Source organism: Neomonachus schauinslandi, chromosome 2 (assembly GCF_002201575.2).
Source record: "Neomonachus schauinslandi chromosome 2, ASM220157v2, whole genome shotgun sequence".
Taxonomy (NCBI): Eukaryota; Metazoa; Chordata; class Mammalia; order Carnivora; family Phocidae; genus Neomonachus; species Neomonachus schauinslandi.
Genome location: NC_058404.1, coordinates 4,798,669 through 4,825,139, shown reverse-complemented (window position 1 = coordinate 4,825,139; position 26,471 = coordinate 4,798,669).

Sequence of the window (26,471 nt, the reverse complement as noted above, 5' to 3'; positions counted from 1 at the left end):
TTCAAGTCGCTGTTCCTGCTTCTGGTGCTGCTGGTTCTGTGCGCGGGGCTCCTCACTGCAGCGAAGGGTAAGACAGTCTTGCTTGCTACCGGGGAGATGGGCGAGCCCTCCGAGGCCCCGTTTGCGAACGCAAGTGTGTGTGTTGAGGAGGGCAGGGTACCCGGGCGCTGGCGTCTGCCGGGGGTTCTCCATCACGGACGCTGGGGGAAGGCAATGCCCGAGAGCCGGGCTTCCATCGCCTTCTTCCCACCCTTGTCTCGCCCGCCTCTCCTTCCCTTCACTTGGCTGGCACGACATGCTCTCTTTTTCGGTGGTGTGGGTTGTTGGGGAGAAAGGAGCCAGACCCGAGTTGGGCTGAAACTGCGCTGTGGCGGGCGATGTTGCCTGCTTGGAGAGGTGGCCCAACGGGTGGCCGTGGCTGGGGTGGTTCCCAGGACTTTGCCCGGAGACCGAGCGGCTGGGAAAGTGGCCCGGGCGAAGCTGGCCTCGCAAGTTCTGGCTCAACAGGGGCTTGGGGGAACCAACAGGCGAGCCTGCCTGCTGCCCAGGCTCCCCGCACTCTTGCACCCACTCGGCGGTCCCTTCTTCCCCCTCCAGCGTACTCAGGGAGTGAGTACCTCCGTAAGGTCGCCCCCGCCTCCCTCTCCCTGGACCTCGCTCCTTGCAAGTTGAAAGGAGCAGGCAGGGTGCGTGAAGAAAGCGGCGAGACCTGGCTGGGGTTCCACCGCATTTGTATTCGCTGTGGTCACAGTGCTCTACCCCTTGCCACCTCTGGTCGAGAGAAGGAGTCTCCCTGGGTCAGTCCCGGGGCTCGGAGCTCTGTGAACTTGGTTTTCTCCTTGAAACGAGTTGGGGAATGTTTTCCTCTAACTAGCCTACAGGCTGCAATCTCGGGGCTGGCAATATCTCCAGTACTTGTCTATTCTCTGGGAAAGAAAACAAGCTCCCTCTTGATTCCGGGAGAGGGAGGGGAGGGGGAGGGGGAGAGAAGGGATATTGATTGATTTTCACACTGGAAAGTACCTGCCCCCATTTCCTCATTTGGGCCTCCTTGGATGCTTCTCCTATCAATCAGCACCCCATCGTCCCACTCCTGGGAATATCTGTATCTATATAGATTTTTTTTTTTTCTCTTTGCCTTTTTAAAGGATGCTGTCAAATCTTGAGTGTGTGTGTGTTTTCTGATGGCCATTTGCTCTTTCCCCACCTAAAATTACCCCTTTCCTCTCTAGAGTCTTCCATCTTTTTTTTTTTTTCCCCATTTTCTATTCCTTCAGTGTTCCAGATTCGAGGGTGATTGACAAGGCGAAGGAGGACTATCTCTGGTTCCATTAGGAAACTCCAGATGGGCCTGGGTGGAGAGAGATGGAGAGAATGGCAGATTAGGCTTCCCCTCCTGGCTGCTCTTCTCCACCCGGCGTCTAGGGAGGGTTGAGAGCTGACCGCAAGGCACTAGACCCTCGAAGCACGCACTCACCCCTACGAAAAGGGTGCCTGTGGGAAGGAGCCCCAAGATTTCAGGGAGCGCAAATGTTTGCTGTTAGTCTCCTGAGCTCCTGGTCGCTCGGAATCAGGGACCTTCCTGCAGACACCTACCCTCTGCCCACGGGCCCGGCTCGGTCCAGACGCCCCGCCTCGGGCTCCACTGTTGGGAGCTGCTGCGGAGGCACGGCCGGCGGAGCAGGGGCGGGTGGGTAGCGGCCTTGGGTCGTGCTGGACTGGCTGGGAACAGAGAGGCGATGCAGGAAAAGTCGAGGGCAAAGAGAGCTACCCCTGGGAAGTGCGTGCAGGGCTTTTTCCCAGGTCCGGGAAGGGGCCTGCGGACAGGACCTGGTTTTGCCTAGCCAAGTCCCTGCATGGAGAGGGAACACCTGCTACGCAACTCAGCAAAACTTCCCACCCCTTTCCTCTGCACTCCAAGTCCAGCTGTGCCGGGGGCCGCCTCCTTCCCCCGGCAGGCAGCGCAGCCGCTGAGCGCATTCTCGGTTCCCCGTGGTTCCGCGTGCTCCGAGCGCCCTTCCCCCGCAATTAGCAGGGGCTGCTGCGTGGAGACAGCCGCGGCAGCCCTGCCGGAGCTGCTTAGTAATCCGCACACGTGTGCGGGGCGGATTCCGCCCCCTCGCGGGTGGGCCGAGGCAGTCCGCCGGGGCTGGGGGGAGGGTGTGTACCGATAGGTCTTGGGCGGGGGCTGCTGGGGCAGAACCTGGGGCTAACCAGGCAAGGGCGCAAAGTCCCTGGCGCCCCGAGCCTGGAGGAGCTGCCCCTGGGAGGAGAGCGCCTCCTGCGCCCTGGGGGTCCCAGGTCAGGGATGTAGAAGCCAAGAAGTGGAGTCCAGGGTCCCAGGCCCCTGGCGCGCGCTGCGTGAGAGTGGGGTGTGCGTGTGTGCGTTTGCGCGGGGAGGGGACCGGGCGACCGCGCTCACTGCGCTATTGGAGACCTAGGTTGTGGTGGGTGCGCGAGGCTCCTTTATCACCCCGGCGGGGCCCGCGGGGCTGGGCCGGCGTTTTCTCTGCGCCCGAAGGGTCAAGTGCAAGCGCAAGTGGCCGCGTGGGAGCGGGCTGCAGGCGGGAGGCTGGTGACGCCAGCCCTGGAGTCGCCCTGAGAGCGCTCTGACAGCGAGGGCGAGGTCACAGTCCCCCTGCCGAGCGAAGCCCTGGTGGTCAAGGTCGGGCCTCTGCCCTGGGGCTTGGGCCCCCACGGTGCCTGCGAGCCAGCCATAGCGCTTCCCGGTGGAGGAGCGCTCCAAGGAAGGCGCCGGCCACCGCTGCGGAGCAGCGCAGCGTGCGCCCAGGTGGCGGCTCCCGTTGTGCCGAAGGCAGGAGGAGAGTTTTGATGCGTGGGGTATAATTCGTGACCTTTTTTCGGAGTCGTGAGAGGCTGCAGGCGGCCGCAGTTGCGGTCATTAGAACCCGGGACCATCACCACCCGGGTCATCAGCTTTAGTTGATTGTGCTTTACGCTTCGGTGCAAACTTGGGGGTACCCGGAATTCAATTTTGATGTCCTTTTTCTTTTTGATTATTAATATTGTAAAGGTCGAGTCCCAACCGTGCATACCTCCTCAAAAACAAAACATTTTCAGGGACCGAGGGGAGGGAAGAAGGCTTTAAGAGTTTTCATCTAGCAAATAGGTGGCATAACTCATTCGGTGAGCTCTCAGATTTGCACCCTTATCTGGGGCTGATCTATGGGCTGTTTGGGTGCGCAAAGTTTGCTTTGCTTCTAGATTGTTTCTTGTGTATGTGCAGCGACAAGAATGCAGTGATTTGCAAGCATTACTCAGAAAGCGTCCTAAAAAAAGGAGCACGTAATAGGAGCTCCATGGTCTCCCTGTAGGAAGCCTGGGAACGAAAGGTGGAGTGCTTATCAAAATTCCTAATTCTAACGTTAGAATTCACTAACCCACCCAGCAAAGAGATTTAAGCATGCATTACCAAATTTTCACAGCAACCATATAACTCAACACACACATACAGAGAGAGAAAAAGAGAAGCCTTCCCAAATCTGTGTGCTTCTAGATGAGTTACCTTGTTAACAATTCGTATCACCAGGAAGGATGCTGAGCCCTTACATTTGCTGGCCACATTGCTTTATGGTTGAGCAACCCCACATGTACTCTCTCCTGGGGAAGCCAGGAATTCTTGTAAATAAATGGCTTTCACAGACCCCCCCCCCAATATGTTAAATACTAAAATGTGAGTCATATAAAGGGAAGTTAAGATTTCTGCATTCATGATTTTACCAAATCATGGGTATTATTATTATTATTTTTTGGCATTTTGAGGGGATTAAGTTTTGTTTTGTTTTTCAATGAGGAACTGTTCAGCCAAAAGCCCTGGTGCTTCTGGATTACCTCTATGCTCTTAGTTTGGGATTATAAATCTGTAGAAAGGTAAGCGAAGGGAAGGCTTTCCTCCAAAGTGGCAGGTTGTGTAAACTTGAATAGTGGGGCAATGAAATCTCAATAAACAAGTGCAGAGGAGCAAATAGCAGGTGGTAAAATGGTCCTAGAATCCCCCCAGGGTCCCCAGCATCTCCACCAACACAGGCCCCAGAGGAAAGGGAATCGCTATTTGTATATTGGCTTTCAGCAGGCCAATCATGCTTGAGAGCTTGTTTGGAGGCTCTAGCAGGGGAGCGCAGCTACTCCTATACCCTTGACCGAAGAAAGGTCCTCCTCTATCCGGGAAGGTCGTCCTCTTCGACCGAGTGCGCAGCTTCGGGAGGGACGCACATGGAGCGGTGAGGGAGGAAGGGGACACCCACCTAGCCAGACAGATCAGCCGAATCAACCCTGGTGATCAATGGGGTGACAGATGTTGCAGCCAGATCGCCCTCACATCCAGGCCAATCATGCTTAATAAGAAGACTCCTCAGGTACTGATTCTAAGTTCCTACAAACAGGTACAATGGGCTCCTCCTGAGGGCAATGCCTCCTTCCTCTCCAGTTTATTGTCTCAAACAAACACCAACAGTTCTTTGAAAATGTCAAGAAAATGGTTCAGCTTCCTTTAAGAAATAGATAAACAAAGGCTCAGTGACCGCTTAGTGCTCACTGCAGAAGATACAGCAAATCCACTGTAGACATTTCTAAGCTGTCAAAATGCAAATGGCATATTAAATACTCTGTGCTCTACTGAATTCTAAATGTGCCTCTGGTAGGTTTTCTGCTGAGCTCATAGTGAAAATAAGCCGCTATGACTTGCGTACATGCACTTTAAGCTGTACTTTCCCCTTTGGCCTTTTATATTTCTTCTCCTTAGGTTCATTTCCCTATAGACTTAAGAAGTTGAATGGGTCCTCCTTGCACAGAGTAGATGACAAAGTTCAGTGGGTTTATTTTAATTGCCTTTGTTGAGCTAAAAAATCAGAGGAAGACGTCTGGGTCAAGGCATAGATATTCTACAGCCTACCATATATGTACCTTGTAATATGGGCATAGGATTGCTGGGCCGGCGGCAATAAGGGATAGACTCAGACCAGCTCTACTCCATGGTCTAGCCACTGTAAGGACCAGAGATGGGAATTGCTTGAAACATTAGAACTGGCTTGGCTGTGCCACCTGAAGCAAAGACATACATACTTTGGCTGGGTTGAGACTAGTTAGTCCTAAAGAAAATCCATCCTCTGACCTTGTCTTCATTGTACAGCCCCTTGTGCTTAGCTCACTGGATGTCCACTCCAGGACAGCCTATCACTATGCAAACCGAGCAATCGCATTGAGCTGCTTTCAGCAGTGCAAGGAAGTAGGCCTCTTCCACAGTGACTTTAAGATGACTTTATTTTTGATAACGGACAGAATTAAAATTCCTATTACATATAAAAAAATACAAGATCGTTTCATTGAATTGGTTAAAATGGACTGATGGTAGGAGTTTTGTGAAAATAGCACTCACCTTGTTGCACTTTTGTGTTTTTTGTGTTTTTGTTTTTGTTGTTTTTTTTTTTTTTTTCCCCAGCAAGCAACCTCTTTGGATGCACCATGAAACACTTTTTTTTTCCCCCCTTTTGAGTTTAGCTGCAATTTCTTTAAACCATTTATATCAACCACTAATTTCTGGGAGAGGAAAATGCCACTATTGCTTTAGGGAAGTTGCATGATCTCTCTTCATCCCTACCATCTTCGTTCTAGCTGGATGAGAGATTTCATCATCCACTAGGCACACTGTCTCATTTAACAAAATCTATTCCTGAATATATTATAAACATTCTACTGAGGAATAACATTTCAACAAATTAACTTGATTTAGAGTCAGTGTTACTTTGACCCACAGTGACAACACTTATCTCTGGCTAAAACTTCTTTGGTGAATGAAAAAAAAAAACATGCAAGCATGGACCCCTATTAAAAATAGTTCCTATATCTTTTATGTCTCATACATTCTGCAATTTATTCATTGAAATCTTCCTGCTTTATCTTATACTAGTTTTAGCTTGGGGAAAGCTGTAAAAGGGAAAGGGACATTTCAGTATTACCATTCTCTCCAAATACAAGTAGAATAAAAGGGATCCATCTTGATACTAACAGTCTTAATATTTCCAGTCTTCTACCTTAATACTAACAAGCTTAATGTAATTTTGTCTCATTGCTAGTAAAATAATAAATCATGAATAATGCTTTGTGCTTTAAAAACTACCCTTGTTACTGATGTGAGATCAAAGGAAATATAGTCACGGAGAGGTCAAGTTGTTGGTGGCATTTTTCAGTTTTTTCATCCATGAGTCACTTTTAGAATATTGCAACCTGAGACTTAAAGTATGTAAAATATTGGCCTTATTCTTGGTCTTATGTAGTTTGGAGATCCTCCACCTCAATAAAATTCAAGAAAAACTAATATGGCATATAGATATTACAGATGAACCTCCAACTTTCTGTCTGAATGATCCAGATAATTGTAAGCCACATGAGTTGCAAGGGAATCAGAGCAGATTTGGGGGATTTGGAGCATTTCCCCATGGTATTACTGTGGCAACCTTCTGTTTTTGTACTAAACGGGTCACCTTTATCATGGTAGATGTTGGCTTTATGACCATGATATAGAGTTTTTGAGTAGCCTTTTGCAAAGTCTGTGTTCATAAGAATCACTGGAGGTCTTGTTTAAATGCAAATTCTAAGGCCTCTTTCCCCAAGGATTCTCAATAAATGGGTTTTGGATGGTGTCAGAAATCTGCATTTATATATGTATATATGTTATCTATCTATCTACTAATTCCCCCTCCCTTTCAATAAAAGGTATCAGAATCTAATAACCTCTTCATTGAGACTTTCCAGGCTAACTAGCCCCCACTGGTTTCAAGATGAATACACTATATTATGAAATTGTGCAATTATTTCAGAAGATTTCTTCTTTATCATTAGGGCCTCCATCATTGGTGTTCATCATTCTATGCTGTTTTTCAGCTTTTTTTTTTAAATGGTTTTACAGTAAAAATGAGATTCAAGCTCCTTGTCCATAATATTTGTATTATGGGAAGACTTCAGGGGATAATTATACTCTTTCATATAAAAATACTGTGCAAATGAATGATTTTATTTTTTTCTTTTACTGTTCAGTGTACTCTGATATGATTAGTGTTATGTAAGAAAGAGCTAAATGTGAGATTAAAATTAGAATTATTTGGGGAGTGATCTCTAATGAATTAAAAGCCTTTGAAATTAATTGTGAATTCTAAGCAGTCATTTTCCAGATGCCTGGTGAATCCCTATGCCTTTATTCAGAGAGACTTATTTATTTCTCCTCTTGTTTTTAATAGAAAGTGTCTTTATTGATCTTTTTACAAGTGAGTAATTTTCTATATGAAGTTGATATTCATGTAAAATATATGGGGAACTCTCACCATTGATGTTTCTATAAAATCCCACACCCTTGACATCGCTGTGCTTCTTACACTCTTGCCTGATGACTCTCGGAGTGGATTGCCACTTCCTTTTTCTATCAGTAAGTTGATAATGAAGACTACAAACCTTTGACTTTTATGCAAATGGTTAATCTTCAGGGTAACTGAAATTGAAACACAGCTCATTCTTATGAAAATGGGTTCTGCTGGAGTTAAGGATATTCACTTTTCTTTCAAAGAATGGACCATGAGAGTATTGTTCAGAGGCCATCAACAATTTTTGTCTCCATGTTTCAAACTCTTCCTTTTTATGGTTAGGAAAGTGGTGTACTTTGATGCATAATACAGCTGTGGATAGTTAAGACTTGCAGGGAATGATTGGCACTTCATACAGAAAAGAAGAGGGACCCTAACAACATAAGAAAGGTCACATTTTTACAAGAAATTAACTGAATTGAGCAGATACTTCCCTTTATGCTCTAGAAATGTAAATTTCTTCAGCATAAATCTGGCATTTCTTGTTCATCTCATTCTTTTTCTCCCTTCTTTACAAAATATAATTATTGTGAACGACTTAAGACAAACCCAGCATTTGGATTTTATTTTGTTTGTGCTATTGGCTATATACATGAAGTTGCAGGTTACCTGCTCAAGAGGCATGCTCCATTTTCCATGGAAACAATATGAAATTTTCAAACTCTAATAAATCCCAACACTTTTTTTGTAAATTGTAGATGATATCAAGAGAAAGTCAAGTGAGGAAAATCACCTTGTTACTGTTAGATGGCATTATTTTTTATTGATATATATCAATATACATATTGATATATATATTTAAGTATTTATATTTATATATATTTATATATATAACAATATATACTATATTTAAGTGTGTGTGTATATATATATATATATATATTTAAGTATTTAGGTAGAACTATTATTATTTGTGGGAAATATATATGGTGTTAATCTGTTACCATCCTAAACAATGAAGACCTGGGAGTCTGAGGAGAGATTTGGGAAGTCTAGATTCTTAAATAGAATTAGAGTAGTCATTTTGTTCACTTGAAGAGTTATGGTGCATACCAAGCAGAATAACTCAATTCCATATAACTGAAATGCATAAGTTCTTTACTATTTACCTACACACATTAGTAAAGAAGTAATGAAGATGCCGAATCTGTGCTTGCCCTCAAGGAGCTTTCACTGTTACTAAAAAGTACAACAAAACCCTTAAGTTATTGACTTAATTAGTATGTGTTCAAATGAGGGATTATGATACAGACAGCAAATGTCATGCGGATATGGGGGGGAGCTCCCATAGGAGGTGGAAAATTGGTCCAGCCTCCAAGAGTGGAGGAGAAAGGAGACAGGGACAAAGTTGGTAAGAATGAAGCTGTTGAATGAGAAATGGGTTTTTTTTTTTACCCCAATAGTGAGAGTCAGGTTAAGTGTCTAGCATATAGATGAGCCTATAAGTATTGATGCTTCTCAGATATTCTATGGCTCCTGAAAGCTAAAAGTCCAAATGCGAAGGAATTAACTACTGCCCTGGGAGAGTGTCCTGAAATAGGCAAATATGCAACATATTTGAAGCCTCACCTCCTTTCTGCACATAGCCTGTGGGTCACCCTCTTGTTTGGACTAGAAATCTGTTTCTGGGAAACATATTTTTGCCTTTTTAAAACTTTTTTCCCCAGGTTCCATGACTGATGCTCTTACTGTTGTTTTTGTTGTAATGACCCCCAGAAAATAATACCGACAGAGCCTTGGGTGTGTGTGTTGGTGGGGCAGGGGAAGGCACGTTACGGTTACTGGTTTCCTGGCAATGTGTACTGGTCCTTAACTACTGTATGTATTTCTACACAATATGGTGTGCTTTCCCCCAACTGACTTTCCAGTCCTTTATAATCTGGCTTCAGTCTCTCTGTCCAGCTCTATCTCTGTGCTTCCTGCTAGTGACTTCCACTCCAATCAAATCAGTGTAATGCACACCCTAAATGCACCTTGGCTCCCCTCGATCTCAAGCCCACTCAGCTTTGAGTCCCTTTCTAGGTACCTCGCCCATGTCTGACCACCCAATCTCTCTGTCTTCTACATTTCTTTGTCACTTACCACGTTTCACAATCACTGCTTATCACATAACACTGTGAGTTTAGGATCTTCAAAAAAAGTATTGTTTGCCTGTTTTGTTTCTTACTTTGTAGATTTAAAGTCCCACACAATTAAAAGGCACTCTTCCAACTCTCAAACTATTGTAGTGTTTCTTTATACATTCACTATTTCTTCAATGAATAAACAAATGTTTTCATAGATGTGATTCTGTCCATTTTTTAAGTGAGTCAAATTAATGTGTTGAAAATATTTTTTGAAGACACCTAGAAAATAGATGACTTGGGAAGGTATCAGGAATGACCTCCTCAAGTCATGAAGAAATGCATTGTGATTTATTTATTCACGTAGACTTATCAAAATAACTAACTTTGAAACCCTATATCCAAATTACCATTTTGCTGTGCTTATTTGATTCATTTGTTTCTTTTCATAATTGTTTCTCTTTGTATACAAAGTAACTTGTCTGGGGCATTTGCATTTTTTCCCCCTAGTGATAACAATTTAATGATATTAGAGCTGGTACAGAAGATATGTCAATTTGCAATTGTCATTTTGATCTTCATGACTATTTCATGTCTCAGCTTTTTAATTTAAAAGAATTACATAAGACGATTATGGAACAAAGAAGAACTTATCAGTCTCTTTCTTTTGCCACCACAATTACAAAATTACCTTTCCCGTGTTCTTTCGTGGCAACAAGAGAACCAGAAGGGACATGTTGTCAGGTATTTAAAAGATGACTGGTCTTCAGACCCAAAAGTACAAAAACTATAGCCACACCAAATTTTGGGGCATGATTTCTACCTCCTAGCCTGTGAGTTTTTATTTCAATTTTATGATAGATGGACAATAAGAGGCCATTTAAAAAGAGTTGGTAAAAAAATAACTAAAGTGTTATATGGCAAGGTGAAGTGACCATCCTCTCTTCTGTGAGGTGGCTTCTCTTTTATTTTTAAGAACAGATCCTGTGAGTAGGGGGGGAAAGTGTGTAAGAGACCTGGTATTGCTTACCGCAGCCTTAAAATCAGAATATGAGATTTGAGCCACTTTTTTATGCCTGTTATTTTCAATTTATTTTACTTTTTTATTTTAATTTAAAAATTATTTGAATCTAGTTGGCACACAATATTATATCAGTTTCAGGTGTACAACCTAGAGATTCAACTTCTCCATACCTTCTGCCATGCTGACCACAAATGTAGCTATCATCTGTCCCCGTCCAATGCTAGTACAACACCACTGACCTTATTATTTTTATGCCTTTTAATGACTACTCATCCTTTGGCCCAAATTAAGGAGGGATAGAGACAGAAAGCCAAGGGCATTTAGAGCAAGATCACATTATGTTGTCCTCTGTTCCCCACGTTTCCCTTCTCTGCAGCACCTGACGCCCCCAGCAATAGTTAAGAGCTAGAAAACAGAGTTATGAAGGACAAATTGGAGGGGAAGTCCATCTCACTACTGTTTGCGTTAGCTGTCTAATCGCTGTGTAACATGATTACCTCAAATCCAGCAGCTGACACAGCACACATGTAGGATCTTAAACTTCCTGGTGGTCAGGGGGTCTGTGCATAGCTGGGCTGGGGCTCACGAGCTATCGTCAGGGTCTTGGCTGGGACTTCATTCTCATCTGGAGCTCAGCTGGGGATGGACCCACTCCTAGCATGACTCAGGGGCTGGCGAAATTCCATTCCTTGTGGTTGTAGGGCTGAGAGCTTAAGTTTATTGCAGGTGATCGGCCGAAACTCACCCTCAGTTCCTAGAGGCTGTCCATGGTTTCTTGCCATGTGCAGCTTCCCAACATGGTTCAAAGCCAGGGAGGGAGGGACTCGGGAAAATCAGGTGCTGCGATATTACATGTAATCACATGATCACAGACACACAGTCCCATTTAGTCCATCACTTTAACTCTATTTGATTGGTTAGAAACAAGACCCAGGCCATGCTCTCTTCACGGGGAGGAGAATTACACAAAAGCATAAGCATCAGGTGGTAGGGATCATGGTGGCTACCTTAGGAATCTATCCACTACACACTCCTAGAAATACATTAATATAGAAAGAGCATCATATAGTCAATAAGCAAAGGCCCTAGGACCTGACTAAAAATGGGCAACAACTATAAATTAGCTATTTTGCATAAAGAGCAAAAATAAATAACAGTAGGTAGGAAAAGATCCCTAAACTTATTATTGATCAAAAAAATGTGCATTAAACAATGCCATCCCCCCCCATGCATCTGTGAAACTGCAATTCATATAGCCCATGTTAGCAAGCAGATAGGGAGACCACATCCATACACCATTATACATGTACAAAAAAGTTTAGTGGGGAGAAAAGTTGTCCATACCAATCAAAATTCTAAAGTATCAGATATTTTAACCCAGAAATGTAATACATTTGGGAGCAATATATGCTTATTTATTTTTAGCTGTCCCTCTAATAGTGAAAAATTGGACAGAGCTTAAATGTCCATTATTCTAAAATAGCTAAATAAATTGTGCAACACACTGTATAGTCTATATGCAAGTGTTTCCGTGGTAAAAGAATGAGGTGAAAATTCAAAATACTATGTACATTTTGCCCCCATCTTCGTGTAGGGAAAAAGGAAGCTACTTCTATGCATATATCTGAAATATCTGAAAAGATGCATATATTACAGCAAAGATGTTTAAATGTTTGATTTTTGGATAATTATGTCAGTTATCTCTAAATAAAATAATAGTTCTTAAATTAAAAAAAAAGATTATTTGGAAAAAAAGAAAAAGACAAGTATCTCCTATCAAACCATTGATGAGAAGAGTAGAGACAGATTATGAGATTTTTGAACTCGAGGTGACCTTCAAGTTTATTATAAAAACTCTTCCTTTACTTGTATCCAGAGAACTTAAGTGTCTTGGACAAATTCCTAGGGAAATTTAAGGCGGAGGTCAGTGTAAGTGAACATTATTCTTGTGGGAGCCCACATGCCTTTTGATGACCCTCATTCTGGGTCCCCACTCAGGACCAGACTGTCCATCTGTCTCCCTCAGTCCTGCCTCTCTATCCCACTCTGGTGGACACACAGTTCAGCACTGAGTGTTTTCCCTGACGTGATGCTCTGGGAAGGCAGTATGGCTAGAAAAGTTCTGGGATTAAGTTTAAAGCCTAAGATCATCCTGGCAGCTGGAGAAGTACCACGCTCACCTTCACACTTCTGAGATGGTCCACAAACACTGGGCGCGCTATGGGACCCACAGGAGGATGAAACGTGTTAAACGATTATACTGCTTTGTTAAAAAGTTAACTACAGTAATTTCTTTTAGGTTGCTCAAAACCCAGTGCTGTGATGCCTTTGTGTTAGCTGGTTCATATGTTTCACGTCAGCATAATTGGGGTGACATATTTGCCACTGTGGAATATTTAATTCTGAAGAAATTAATGTGTTAAATTCTACCACTCTGAAATATTTATTCATTGGGACTGCTCCAATGAATGAATAAATATTTATTCATTGGGACTGCTTCAAGGACCCAGAAGCGATATCGGAGAAAACCTTAATTTTGTGCTTAAATTTGTGCTTAATTCTGTGCTTAAATTTCTTAGTGATTACAGTAACTTGAATTAGGAAATAACTTTTCTGAAGTGAAAACTTGTTCATTCTTTAAATTGGCAGTTCATGTCAGGTGACGGAAAGAATTCATCTGAGTTTTCCTGCGCTCGGGTGTTCTGTCATGAAGATAACTACACGAATGCTGGGTTTCATGTGCTTGATGGCTTCCTCTGGAAAGCTGGGCGCTCAGGGCTCTGTCCCTGTGTCTGCCCCTCAGAGTATGTGCCTTGAGAAACAGGAAACTCTCTGACACCAGGTTTTCTCATCTCTGCAAAAGGGATGTTAACTGGACTCAATATTATAAAGATTAGATGAATAAGCATATGTAGAAGGCTTAGAACAGTGCTTGGCAGTTACTAATCTTAAATAAATGTTAACAACTGTTTTATTATAACAACTAAGAAATTAGACGATCAATTCAGGATACTTCAGGACCCAGAAGCGATATCGGAGAAAACCTTATTTTTTTGGAGAAAAATTACTTATAAGTGACGATTAATAATTATATTTGGATATAAGTTTCTTATATTTATAAGAAGAATCCTGATACTAGTTTCTAGAATTTTTTTAGGATGTACAAAATGCTTTTCCATTCCTTACTTCATTTACAGACACACAAAAATTACAGATTTCTCAGAGAGGTCAAGGGCCAATAGGATCAAAGTCATAATTTGACCTTGTGTGTCACATTCAGCTTGAATAATATTAAATGCTCAGTACAGCCACTTAGAGATGTGTTTTGTAGTCATTTATGACCAGAAAGCCTTGGCCATTTGAAGTGACCATGAGAGGAACAATAAAAGAAAATAGTAGGACACTTTTCAAAGTAAGACTGTTCTGAAGAGTAAATCTGTCTACACGTCCAATGTATTGGTTGTGAGTATTCACAACAACCATGCGATGCTTTTGTGTTCTGAAAGAGTTCATATATTTTTCTAACTGCTTAGTTTTGCCCAAGAAAAGTATCTGAGGCTATTTATTAATTTTCTGAGGCTATTCTAAAAGGATCATTGGAAATGGGATGACTTGCTGGTTGAGACTTGTGAAAACATAGATAGATGAGGTCCTCTTGGGCAATATAGTAAATACCTCACCTTTCTGAAAGTACAGTCAGTGAAGTTGGAGACTCTCAAGTGATTAGAATCTGTAAAATATTTAGGGCCTTATCCACTGACTGAAACCCTTATTTTTCCCACTAAACATGGGGCAATCAATCATGCTAAGGCAGTCAATATAATCTGGCCTTTTTCTTCTGGTTTAGGCTTTCCAGTGTTATGTCTAATGACTCAAGTATGATTGACCGTTGAATTGAGAAACCTGCCCATACCTCATCTGCCTGCTCTAAGGCCGGACAGCGGTGTTGAGATGTGGAAAAGTAGTGGTCTCTGTGTTTGAAAGCCCACGTTAGTGACAAAACTAAATCCCAAATTGTGATGTTAGAATAAGATGTCCTTTCCAGGGTCACATGATTGAGACATTCAGAAAAGGCTACTTAGAACTCCAGTGGCCATTAGAAAAATACAGACTCTTCGATGTCAGCTCTACCTAGTTTGGCTGTCAATGCGAACGTCTGTGTCTCTCACCCCTGCCCTGGCCAAGCGCTCACCGACACCGAAACCTTGTAAACAGAGCAACTCTGCAGGGCCTGCAGGGAAGAAGGACTTGTTCAGGTCTTGGGTGTGAGATCCATCCATTTCATGGGTTTCATGGATTCTCCTCATTGTGCTCAGGGTCCTGCTGCAGGGCCCGTGGCTTCAGGTCCCCATGGTGTCTCCTCCAGCAAACGCCAGCCTGGAAGCAGCCCATGTCGTGGTTTGTGACTTGGCTTTTGAATGCGGTCTTTTTTTTTTTTTTTCTTTTTTTCTTTTTTTTTTTTAAAGATTTTTTTTATTTATTTGACAGAGAGAGACATAGCGAGAGAGGGAACACAAGCAGGGGGAGTGGGAGAGGGAGAAGCAGGCTTCCCCGCAGAGCAAGGAGCCCGATGCGGGGCTCGATCCCAGGACCCCGGGATCATGACCTGAGCTGAAGGCAGACGCTTAAGGACTGAGCCACCCAGGGCCCCTTGAATGCGGTCTTGTTAGGAGACACTCACTCAACATTTCTTCAACAAGCGACCTGAGAACTGGGGACTGTGTGCCTTATGATGCAGTACTTCGAAAGAATGTGCATTCAGGAGAGTGAGCTCAGTGCTGTAAACCCAAACGCGGTCTTGAGTAGGAGTTCTCTAGGTGAGCTCAAGAGCTCTGAGATTTTAAGTTTTGGGGCCACTTTTAGAGTCCAGGGAGGAAGAGACATTTTTTCCCCCGTGTGCAGAAGTCCATGACCCCACACTCTGTGCTCACACACCGCAGTTTCCTCTGGCTAAAAGTCATTTGTCCTGTGCCATAGAAAGGGCTGCTCAATGAGTCTGTGGTAAGTGGTGCTCTGTTACTGAAACGAAACACGCATAACTCTCCTCACCTGTTTCAGACAATGGAATTTTAGCTTCTAGTCTTTGCAAAGTAGTTCATATCCTATTTGGCTGTTCTCGAAGGAGCTATATGATCAATTAGATATCTTTTCTTTTTAATGAGATAGTAATTAGTTAACAAGTAAAACACTAATGGTCAACACTGTATAAAAAATTTCAGGACACATGATTGATGAACAGGTAAACCATCCAGAGAATAATACCTGTGTGAATGTTGGCAGAGAAAACGGTATAGAAATGAGTACCTCACCAACACTTACCATGGTCAGTTCAAGTGCAGATGGGAGACATCTGACAAATTGCAGTATTAGAAGAAAAAGACAAAAACAGATACCCTCATTCGACCACTGCAGAACACATTCAATGCTCTAGTGGGTTTTCTTTGTTTACAGCTGACTGGCAGACTGTCTTGGCATACCCTTAAGGACAGTTCTGCTGAAGTGGCACTTAAATGAATATTTGATGAAGAAAGAGGTCATTGGAGGGAAGGGATGTGTAACATACCTACCAAATCAAATTTATTTCCACAGTGACACATTTCCAACAGGTCCGTGCAGGGCGTGGTGGGGTGGGGTTAACACAGATAAGAATGTGGAAGCAAAATGCCATCTCGGTTTTATTAGGATGGACAGGGTAGTTGTAGATGAGTTTCAACACATGATGGGTTTGTTTTTAAGCCAGTTTTAAATTACCAAACTCTTCTGGACCAGTTAAACAATCAGTTTGAAGAGTTTCATCTGTATTGAACTTCATGCGTGCAAAGAGCTAAAATAGTACGTGATACTAGAGGAACATTATGAATCTTTTTACATATTTTCATTAAAAGTATATTTAAGAACAAACTACTTTTTGCATCTTGTTAAAATGCCTTTACTAATTTAGTATAGGATATAAATACAGGAAATAAGTCTAAGGCACATGAAAAAGACAGAAGACAAGGGCTGGCTACAGAGTTTGGGCTGTTATTCCATGTATTTGTAGATATATGTTAAAGGGGAAAAAAAAGTGATTTGTACTGGCCCCATAACAATTAAAAACCGATCATTGACCCTTGTATTTAGGAAGTTATTACATACAACTAAACAAAAGTTCCATTTCAAACCAGAAAGGCATAAACATCCATCAGACAATGGTTCTTCCTTCAAGCAGATTTTCTCGTAATAAATAGCTTTTTTTTTCAGAGGTGGCCAATGTGAGCAATGCAGGGAACAATTTGAGTCCTTCCTGACCAGCTTATCTCAGATTGCTCTGGGCACCACAAACAGTATCTGCCGTTTTGTTTTGTTTCTTTCCTGTTATTGCAAATAATGCACACACAATTTATGACTGTGACAGGATTGTCATAGTCTTTACTGCCGGAGTGTTTAGCTCGCCTCTTTGTTTACTCAGTACATCAGATGAAGCCACAAAGAGCCCGTGGTGGGTAACTGTCCTCTGGCCTACTTGTCGAATCACCCTGTGGCACTTTCGAGTAACATCTGCACCTGGAGCCTACAGGATGGGGTTTCTAGTCCAAGCTCTGCTATATTCTAGTTTTGGGACCTCCAAATGGGGTGCTTTGGTTTATTTGTCAGAGAAGGAAGTGATTTGGCTCTTTCCCTTTCTGCCCTGACATTCTTTGACTTCTGTTCTAAGTATAGCTGCAATCAGCTAATCAATACATACTTAGGGGGTTACAGCAGAGTGGCCTCATTTCAATAAGGCCACTTGCAGCCAGGAGGTAGACATAATCCATGGGGTGTGTGTGTGTGTTTGTGTGTGTGTGTGTGATTTTTCTTTTTCCTTTCGTATTTATAATGCATTGAACTCAGTAATCTGCAGCTTTTCTCCTCAAATGACATACAGCAGATACTTCCTTTAATTAGTGTCAGTTGAAATTAATTACTCTCTGGGCCTATTTGCTCTGATATTTTCACAACCCCTTTGAAAAATAGAAGTCACCTTGGTGTATTCCAGGCACTGGTGTCTCATGTCTCTCCTAATTCAGTGGGACCACCAGGTCACACTGACCATCTGCGTTACGTGGGTCTTGTCCTTCTGGAAAGGTACGTGTCCATTGTGACTGGGGTAGATACCTCCTTTTCCAGCTCTGTCCCTGAATGTGAATGCTTCTAGGAGAGCTGTAGGAAAAGCGTCTATATCCTCAGAGTTCACTTTCTATAAATTTTGGAATTAAATCTACTGTTTAATATTTTTTTTTCAAACCACAGTATCAATCTTAACATTTATTATTTATGTGGAAGTTATATAGTTGCAAAGTACTCATAATACTTAATAGCATACACCATTTGTGGGAGACAGCTCAATACCCTATCTTATCATCTCATATTCTCCTGACAGGGAACTTGAGGCTCAAAAGTCACCTTCTGGCCATGTGTTTTGGGTTCAAGAACGAAGACCAAGGGCATTCTTCTCCAATCTGTCTTAATGCGAGATCCCTGAATCTAATCATTCTTTCTCCTTCCTTTCCAACTGTACAATCCTGCAGCCATAGAATGAGTGAAAAAAAGAAATCTATGTCAATGCTTATTTGTTATACAACAAAACCGTAAAATGTTGATGGGGGTCTTTTCCTGAAGAATTGTACATAGCGAACTGTCCTGCCTCTCTGCTGATTTGTCTTAAAATAATTTTCTGGTGGTGGGCATCTTCCTTCAGCATCTAATGATGTAGACATTGTGTATATAGAATCTTCTAAAGTTCTGTCAAAAACTTTAAATATATCTAGATTCCAGATATGCACATTAGAAATAATCAAGGGAACCCTTTTATTTATTATTTATTTATTTATTTATTTATTTATTTTTAAAAAATATTTTATTTATTTATTCATGAGAGACAGAGAGGCAGAGGGAGAAGCAGGCTCCCAAGGAGCAGGGAGCCCAATGCGGGACTCGATCCCAGGACGCTGGGATCATGACCTGAGCCGAAGGCAGACGCTCAACCATCTGAGCCACCCAGGCGCCCAAGGGAACCCTTTTAATACTTCAGCTAAATGTTGACTGCCATGTTAAGCGCTCTAGACTCCGCTCCGTGACATAAAACCCTGTCCAGACAGGGTGATCCACAACTTCTCTTTGCCTTGGATTGTTTCATTTGAGATCATTACTCTTTTTAAAATTGATTTTCCCTTTTACCTCAGGAAACAGACTTTGGAGGAAAACAGTTTCTACAAGCCAGGTTGATTGTGTTGGATTTCTCGGGTTGATAAGTAAGGAATAAGGGATGCTCTGGGCTGCCATGTTCAGTTCAGAAGAAGCCAAGGCATTCCATAGAACCTCAAGTTTCTCTTTTAAATCTCTGGGTGAATAAAAAGTAAATAAATGCATATGCAACAAGCCTATCCCCATGAAGGGTGCTGGTCCCAGGGCAGGTAAATATGTGATATTATTCTTGGACAGAGCTCACCTGGAGTCCTTTGGAGGAGCTGTTGAGGTACAAAATTAGCAAAGATGTTGTCCATCTCATAGTTGATTAGAGAGACTTTTTGATTCCTCACTGTATCAGGCAGGAATAAACTGTGGGTTTCAGTAGTTATCAGTAGTTTCTATGATTTTATACTGGTTCCCCAAGTAACAGATACCATGGAAGCACTAGAGAAAGTTCTAGAACCCGAATTGGGAAAAGTAATGCTTCAGTAGAAGCAAATCATATTTTCAGTGCAAGTAAATTTCACATATATTATTGAAATTAATTCAAATATCGAATTAACTTTATTGAGTATCACCTATAAGTCAAGTCCTGGGCTAGTTACAGTGGCTCCAAAGTGAATGAGATAAAGCTCCTGCCCTCAAGCATTTTACATTCAAGTAAGGGTGATATTTTTTCTCAATAATATGATCAGAATAATTAAAAAAAGTACTAAAAACAGTAAAGTGCTACCTGATATTGGAGCTTCAAAGAAATAATACATATTTCTTAGTATGCTGTTACATTTAATAACTACAAGATAGCATGAGTTCCTTTTGATTGCTCAAGCATTCTGGCTAATTTAGATATATTGCACTGTTTTGCCTTCTTTGTGACATCTTTGAAAAGATGTAAAATATGAAATGATAGAATCAAGTCACACAGAAAATCCACATGATTTATTTATTTATTTATTTATTTTTAAGTTTCAGGTGTAGAATTTACTGATTCATCAGTTACATCAATCACCCAGTGCTTATCACAACAAGTGCACTCCTTAACCCCCATCCCCTATTTGCCCCATCCCCCCGCCCACCTCTCCTCTGGGAACCATCAATGTGTTCTCTGTAGTTAAGAGTCTGATTCTTGGTTTGTCTCTCTCTGTTCTTTTTTCCCCAGGATTTTGTTTTTGAAAATGACAGCCACACTAGTGAGTTAACCACACAGTATTTACAAGACTACCCTCTAACAATGAATGTCAGTACCTTCATTCATTGAACAAACATTTATGCCATTTCATTTTGTTCCAGATATGTGGAAGAAAAATCCAGGAGATAGAGTGAGTAATAAAACAATACATAGCTCCTGACTTCATGGTGCTCATCATGTAGACAGCTAGAGAACATGTTTGTAATCATGCAATCTCAGGAACCAAATTCCCCACCTAATGCAGAGGTTCTTTGTTCAGAGTCCTTGAAAGAAAGTCAACCATTTCTCTTTGAGTATCACTTAGTATCTTGTTCCAGGTTTTATGATTCCCTGGAGGGGGGAAATCTCTCTCTCCATGCAGTAACCCCGGGTCCCCATTCCTATAAGGTGTGCATGTGTCCCTCATTTGTGCCTGAAGGAACAGCAGGTAATAATGTAACTCCTTTTTTTTTTTTTTTTTTAGATTTTATTTATTTGGCAGAGGGAGAGAGAGAGAGTGAGAGAGAGAGAGCAAGTGCACAAGTAGGGAAGGAGGCAGGCAGGGGGAGAGGGAGAAGAAGGAGGTTCTCCACTGAGCAGAGAGCCTGACACTGGGCTGGATCCCAGGACCCTGGGATCACGACCTGAGAGGAAGGCAGACGCTTAAGGACTGAGCTACCCAGGCGCCCCTCTGATTTTTTTTTTTTTTAAACAAAAACCCAGAGGCGCCTGGGTGGCTCAGTCTTTAAGCGTCTGCCTTCGGCTCACGTCGTGATCCCAGGGTTCTGGGATCCAGCCCCGCGTCGGGCTCCCTGCTTGGAGGGAAGTCTGCTTCTCCCTCTCCCACTCCCTCTGCTTGTGTTCCCTCTCTCACTGTGTCTCTCTCTGTCAAATAAATAAAATCTTAAAAAAACCCAAAAAACAAAACCCAAACCAGTGACCTTTTCTTTGTCACAGAGTCAATGTTGTAAGTTATATGGCATTTGCCAGGCTATATATTTATAGCATTTAAATCTTTTTAATGATATATTTAAATGAAATAGGAACACAAATTTTCTATCACTTCATAAAGTGCAGTTATTTTTAGCAACAAAATCAAAGCCATTACTATTTATTGTTCATATTGTGTGTTGCCCAAAGTTGTCAAGATCAACCTTACATTTTTTAAAAGATCTTTTTATCACATAAGAATAGGGTTATAGCGGAAGTCCTAAATGATTTACTACATTTTGTTCACATAGAGCATCTTTTAAGAATTATGTTTGTAAAGTCGATGAAGATAAAAGTTACGATAAAATTAGCAATAAGAATCAATACCTTTTGTTCTTTTTGTTTGTTTGTTTGTTTGTTTTTGTGTCTTTTTGTTCCAGCTGCTTTAGCACTCATTCCCTTGCATGGTTTGCTTCTCCCCACTTGACAGACCAGAGCACTGAGGATCAGAAAGATTCACAATCTACCCAATTCCCAAAGTGAATGAATGGCAGAAGCAGGAATAAGATTCATGTCTGTAGCCCAGTTCTGCCACTGAACCATACCTCAAATAATAATGTAGGACAATTCCTCCTCAACTTCTATAGCATTTTGACATACAATTATTTTTATATTAATTTTATGCAAGACCAAACAACATTGTCATTTCTATCTTCTATATTGAGCATTAAATTGCCTTTAGATTTTCAGATATTGAAGAGATAATGTATGTACCATGTAAAACCTAGTAAATATCTAAAATACTCAGCATGTTGTGTACAGCCATCCAATTTTGACCATAATATGATTAAAAATTAAACCTTCAATTTAGTAGCTATTTAAGCCCTCTCCCTTTTGGCATGTTCAGAATAGCATAATACCCTACTTGTTTAAACAGAGAAATCCAATTGCTATCTGAAAAATGTTTTTAAATTAGACTATGTTCAAACTCTAGATAGAAACCTCATTTTCTTCTGCTCCACTAAAAAACTGAAATAATAGATTATAGGTCACGGTATGGGTGAGAAAGGGTACCATCATAGACCAGAAGCTTCCCCATGACTCCCAATATTACAGACACACCTAGACATCAATGGGTTCAGATTAGAAAACCATGTTTCATAATATAATCCTATGAGTACTCTAATAAACTACAGATTTTTGAGATTAAAGGTGAACTGGATCATTTTGAAATAAAAAGAACATCACGTACTAGAGGTTTGCTTTCTGCCTGAGTAGAGAGATAGATAGATGATAGATTGATTGATAGGTGGAGGTTTGTTTTTCTTCTATCTCACCGGAGGGATAGATCAATTAATGGATAGATAATGGATAGATAGACAAATAGATATAGGTTTGCTTTCTTCTTAACTCACTGGAGGGATGGATAGATGATACATAGAAAGATAAATTTTCTATAAACTGGCTCCGAACTATGACGTGTGCTAACCTGATGTATGAGTATCTTCCATCTCATCCTATTTGGGCTACAGTAGAGAAAGAAGACACTATACAGCAAGCCATGATATTTAGTAATTACTTACGTAAAATATTTTTCACTAGCAAATTCCTAAACATCTCTTACAGAACATTAACTTGGTGAGCATTTTGTGTTTTGTACAAGTCACTGATAAAGATATGACTAGAAAGACCAACATATAAACACAAACTCCCATGACAAAGGATGTAATAGGCATATCTGTAGTGACCTTGGATAACAAAACAGGAACTGGCAGGTCAATAAGTTGGGCAAAGCTTTACATAAATGGTAGTATTCAGGAGGAATTTTGAAAAATGAATAATGGTTTTCCAGGAGAAGCAATATCCTTGGTTTCAAACGCTAGGTAAAAATGTGCAGAGTCATGAATGTTCATGAGCCATGGTAAGAAGGACAGGGTGCTTGGGTGTGGGAGCAAGTGGTGGTTGAGATCCCAGAGTTGGGGGCTTTTTGTACATCACTCGGTAGTGTGGAATCCATCCTACCAGTTGGGGAATGGGAGAAAGGATAAGCTAGCTGCCAGGGATTTTTAAGTGAGGGAGAGACATGATCAGGTTTGTTGCAGAAACAAGCCAACATATCATTGCACCTGGGATAGGCAAATATTTGAAAGCTGAGATCCTTAAGTCTTTTGGGCTGGGCCCAGTTGAGGGAATGTTGGAAGTCAGCATTCAGAGAGGTAAGAGAAGTTGGTTTGATTAAGGAGAACCAGTGTAAGATAAGGCAGGGCACATCAGACCATCGCTGGCCTTTGAAAATCTGGGATCCTCTTTCTGGCATGATGGGTAACAGAAACTCAGGTGCTGTCTTTCACCCACATTTCTGACAAGGTACCACATCAGACACGAATAGGCAGCAAAAGGTTTGTGGGGGCAAGGAAGAATACCGGGCTGAGAATGGACTTGGGGGCGGTTGGGGGGAGAATGAAAGGTAAAGTCAGTCATTCATTCTCCTTATAAAGAATGGATCAATATGGACCACAGTCATAGAAATTACTTCCTAGGAGTTCACGTGAGAGTACATTTTTGAATATTGCATTTCCTGATATCACATAATATGGAATGTAAAACTTGTACTTATATAATCTTATTTCAGAAAAATGACATTTGTATTTTTCCTGCTTTATGAAAATCATTTCTCCTTTTTCATATTTGAATTGAAATTCATCACGAAACAAATTATTTTTCTCAGCTAACCTATGAACCTAATTTGGCTGGTTTGGTTTATTTGTCAGATTCAATTACACAAAACGATGCCATTTTGATGCTCTGGCCATGTTATATCTGTCTCCCTATCATCTTTCTGTAAGGAAAAAAATGCACCATTTTCAATTAATTTGGAAAGTTGATCACTCCACTCTCACATCTGCAGTACTTACCATAGGCATATGCATGTCTTTTGAGATGTGATACTGTTATCTCATTACTTAGACCTTCCTTTTATACCTTTAGTCTGACCACCTTACCTCATTCACCACTTCTTTAGGGACATTGATAGTGTAACAAGAGAAAACTCATCACTGACACACTAATTCTACATCCCTGAAATGTACGCAACCTGATTAACATTTGAGTAAGAGTAAGAGTATCCAGGCTTCATGCTCCTTGAAACTAGAGAATGAAATCATTTCAGGTCTGAGTATAGATCTGAAGTACAGATACCATTATATATTAAGCTCTGTCAAAATTAGAACTATTTAATAGGGTATTTCAAATTGCTAGGGGGAAAAAGCATTGTCTTAAGATTTAGATATAATGATGGAATAATTTCTTGAGAGAGTGTATATAAAGATACAAAGTATCTAGTGTATTCCTTGGCATGATTTAGGCATACCATTAGGCATAAAATAATAACATTTTAGTAGAGTTTATTTATCAATATGTGTTATAGGCACAATGGCTTTATCATGATGAAGATTATTATTTTGTTCTCAGAAGAGTTGAATAATCTTTTTTTTTTTAAGATTTTATTTATTTATTTGAGAGAGAGAGAATGAGAGACAGAGAGCACGAGAGGGAAGAGGTCAGAGGGAGAAGCAGACACCCTGCTGAGCAGAGAGCCCGATGCGGGACTCGATCCCGGGACTCCAGGATCATGACCTGAGCTGAAGGCAGTCGCTTAGCCAACTGAGCCACCCAGGCGCCCAGAATTGAATAATCTTATGACTAATTGTTCAGTGGTGGAAAATGTAAGGATGACAAAAGTCTTAAGGAAAAAAAGAATTGATATAAACTCAATTCAAGTATGTTTCAGCCATGATTTTTTCCTTACTGCTGTGCTGTTTCTGCAAACAAATTAGAAGTAACAACTTTCAGTCTTTAAAATTATTCTCTGAATATGAAGAGTCTCTTTCTTCAATTGATTCCTGAAATTTTTTTGAAGGCATATTTATCTGCTCAATTATTCCCAATCAATGACTAATTGAACTAGCCATTACCCTCTGGAGAAAACGGTGATGTCTGGTCAATTTCTCTCCATGCAATAGCATCAGAAGTACAAAATGACATAAAGTAAAATAGCAATTTGTAAAAGGCAAAAATTCTCAAAAAGAATTTGCCGCGCTAGATTGCCAATGCTTCCGTCACTTGAGGTGGTATTTTTAACCGTGCTTGTGAATAAGGGAAAGATGCTTTTATATAATAAATTCAGTAACTTGAAGGGTATGTTGACAGTGTACCATAAATTCCTTGGATTTTTACAGCTTAAGAATAACTGAGTTATTTTTAATCAAGACACATGTTAAATTCAATTCTATAGTTCCTTTTCCTTCCCCCCCCCAAATAAAAATTATTAGAAGGATGATTTCTGGGAACTTAATGATACATTTTTGCTAAGAATATTTTTGCTTTTCTACAATCCTTATGTTTCTACAGAGTGCACACATGTCTAGTTCTGTCGGTTACAAAAATATTTAACACGTCTCTGTGGCATGCACTTATCAACTTCCCTAGGATGGGTACTGGGGGGTCAGGGTTTTAGGTGTCCATAGTCCCTGTGGGAGCCTTGAGGTATGTTCCATTGGGGTCTAGAAATGAGAGGTAATTTTCACTAGCTTAATAGGTTAACTTGGTCCCCAAATACCAGAAAATAGTTTGGAACCCTTCAATTCTAATCTTGGTAACAGTCACTGGTATTCAGTTAGAAAGATTTGAAATATCACAAAGTATCCAGTGATTTACATTCCAAACATAATAATCATGGCAAGTTATGTTCACAAGCACTTAAGAATCGTTCTCAAATTGCATGTAGGTCCTGCTTCAAATTCTCTTTATACCTGTCAACATGTATGTCCTCTCTACTTTGATGTTCTTGTTCCATAGTAAATGGGTGAATGAATACATTTTGTCCTCAATATCTGTGAAAGCTCATAAAAGCAGATTTAAGGGGCGCCTGGGTGGCTCAGTCGTTAAGCCTCTGCCTTCGGCTCAGGTCATGATCCCGGGGCCCTGGGATCAAGTCCCGCATCAGGATCCCTGCTCAGTGGGAAGCCTGCTTCTCCCTCTCCCACTCCCCCTGCTTGTGTTCCCTCTCTCACTGTGTCTCTCTCTGTCAAATAAATAAAATCTTAAAAAAAAGCAGATTTAAATTCAGACATTTTTCTTTCCTGAATACCTATTCATATTTCACTAGAAAAATTTAAAAATGCATTCACTTCTGTTATGTTATTTGAGCATCCCAACAAACTTCTAGCAGAACTTAGATCATCTTTGCATTCCATTTATACAGCAGGAAGTGAAATTCAGTAAAGGGGAACACCCAATTCTCTCATCTGTAAATGAAAACAGAACAAGACAAAACAATAGGGTCTCAAGAAGTTAAAGGGCTTGACAAGGACACAAGTGTGGTGAAGTGGGGGCAGCCATTCTCTGAATGTTCAGCTTTTCCTCTCAAGCAAGTCACCTATATGTATGCCAAGATAAACCTACTGGGTGAATAACCAACACGGTTAGAGAGGTGGGTCTTATTTGGATTGTTTCAAAAGATTCGACTTTGGTTGAAATGATACGTGGGAAGCACTTGTAACTAACTAGGCCTGATACCCACTAGGCATTTGGTAAATCTTAGCTAATTATTGTCAATGGTAGCTTCATTTAACTTGGAATATTTTTGAAATCCTTATTTCAGACACCCTTCAGATGTTTTTTCTAAGTCAGATTCATAGCTCATG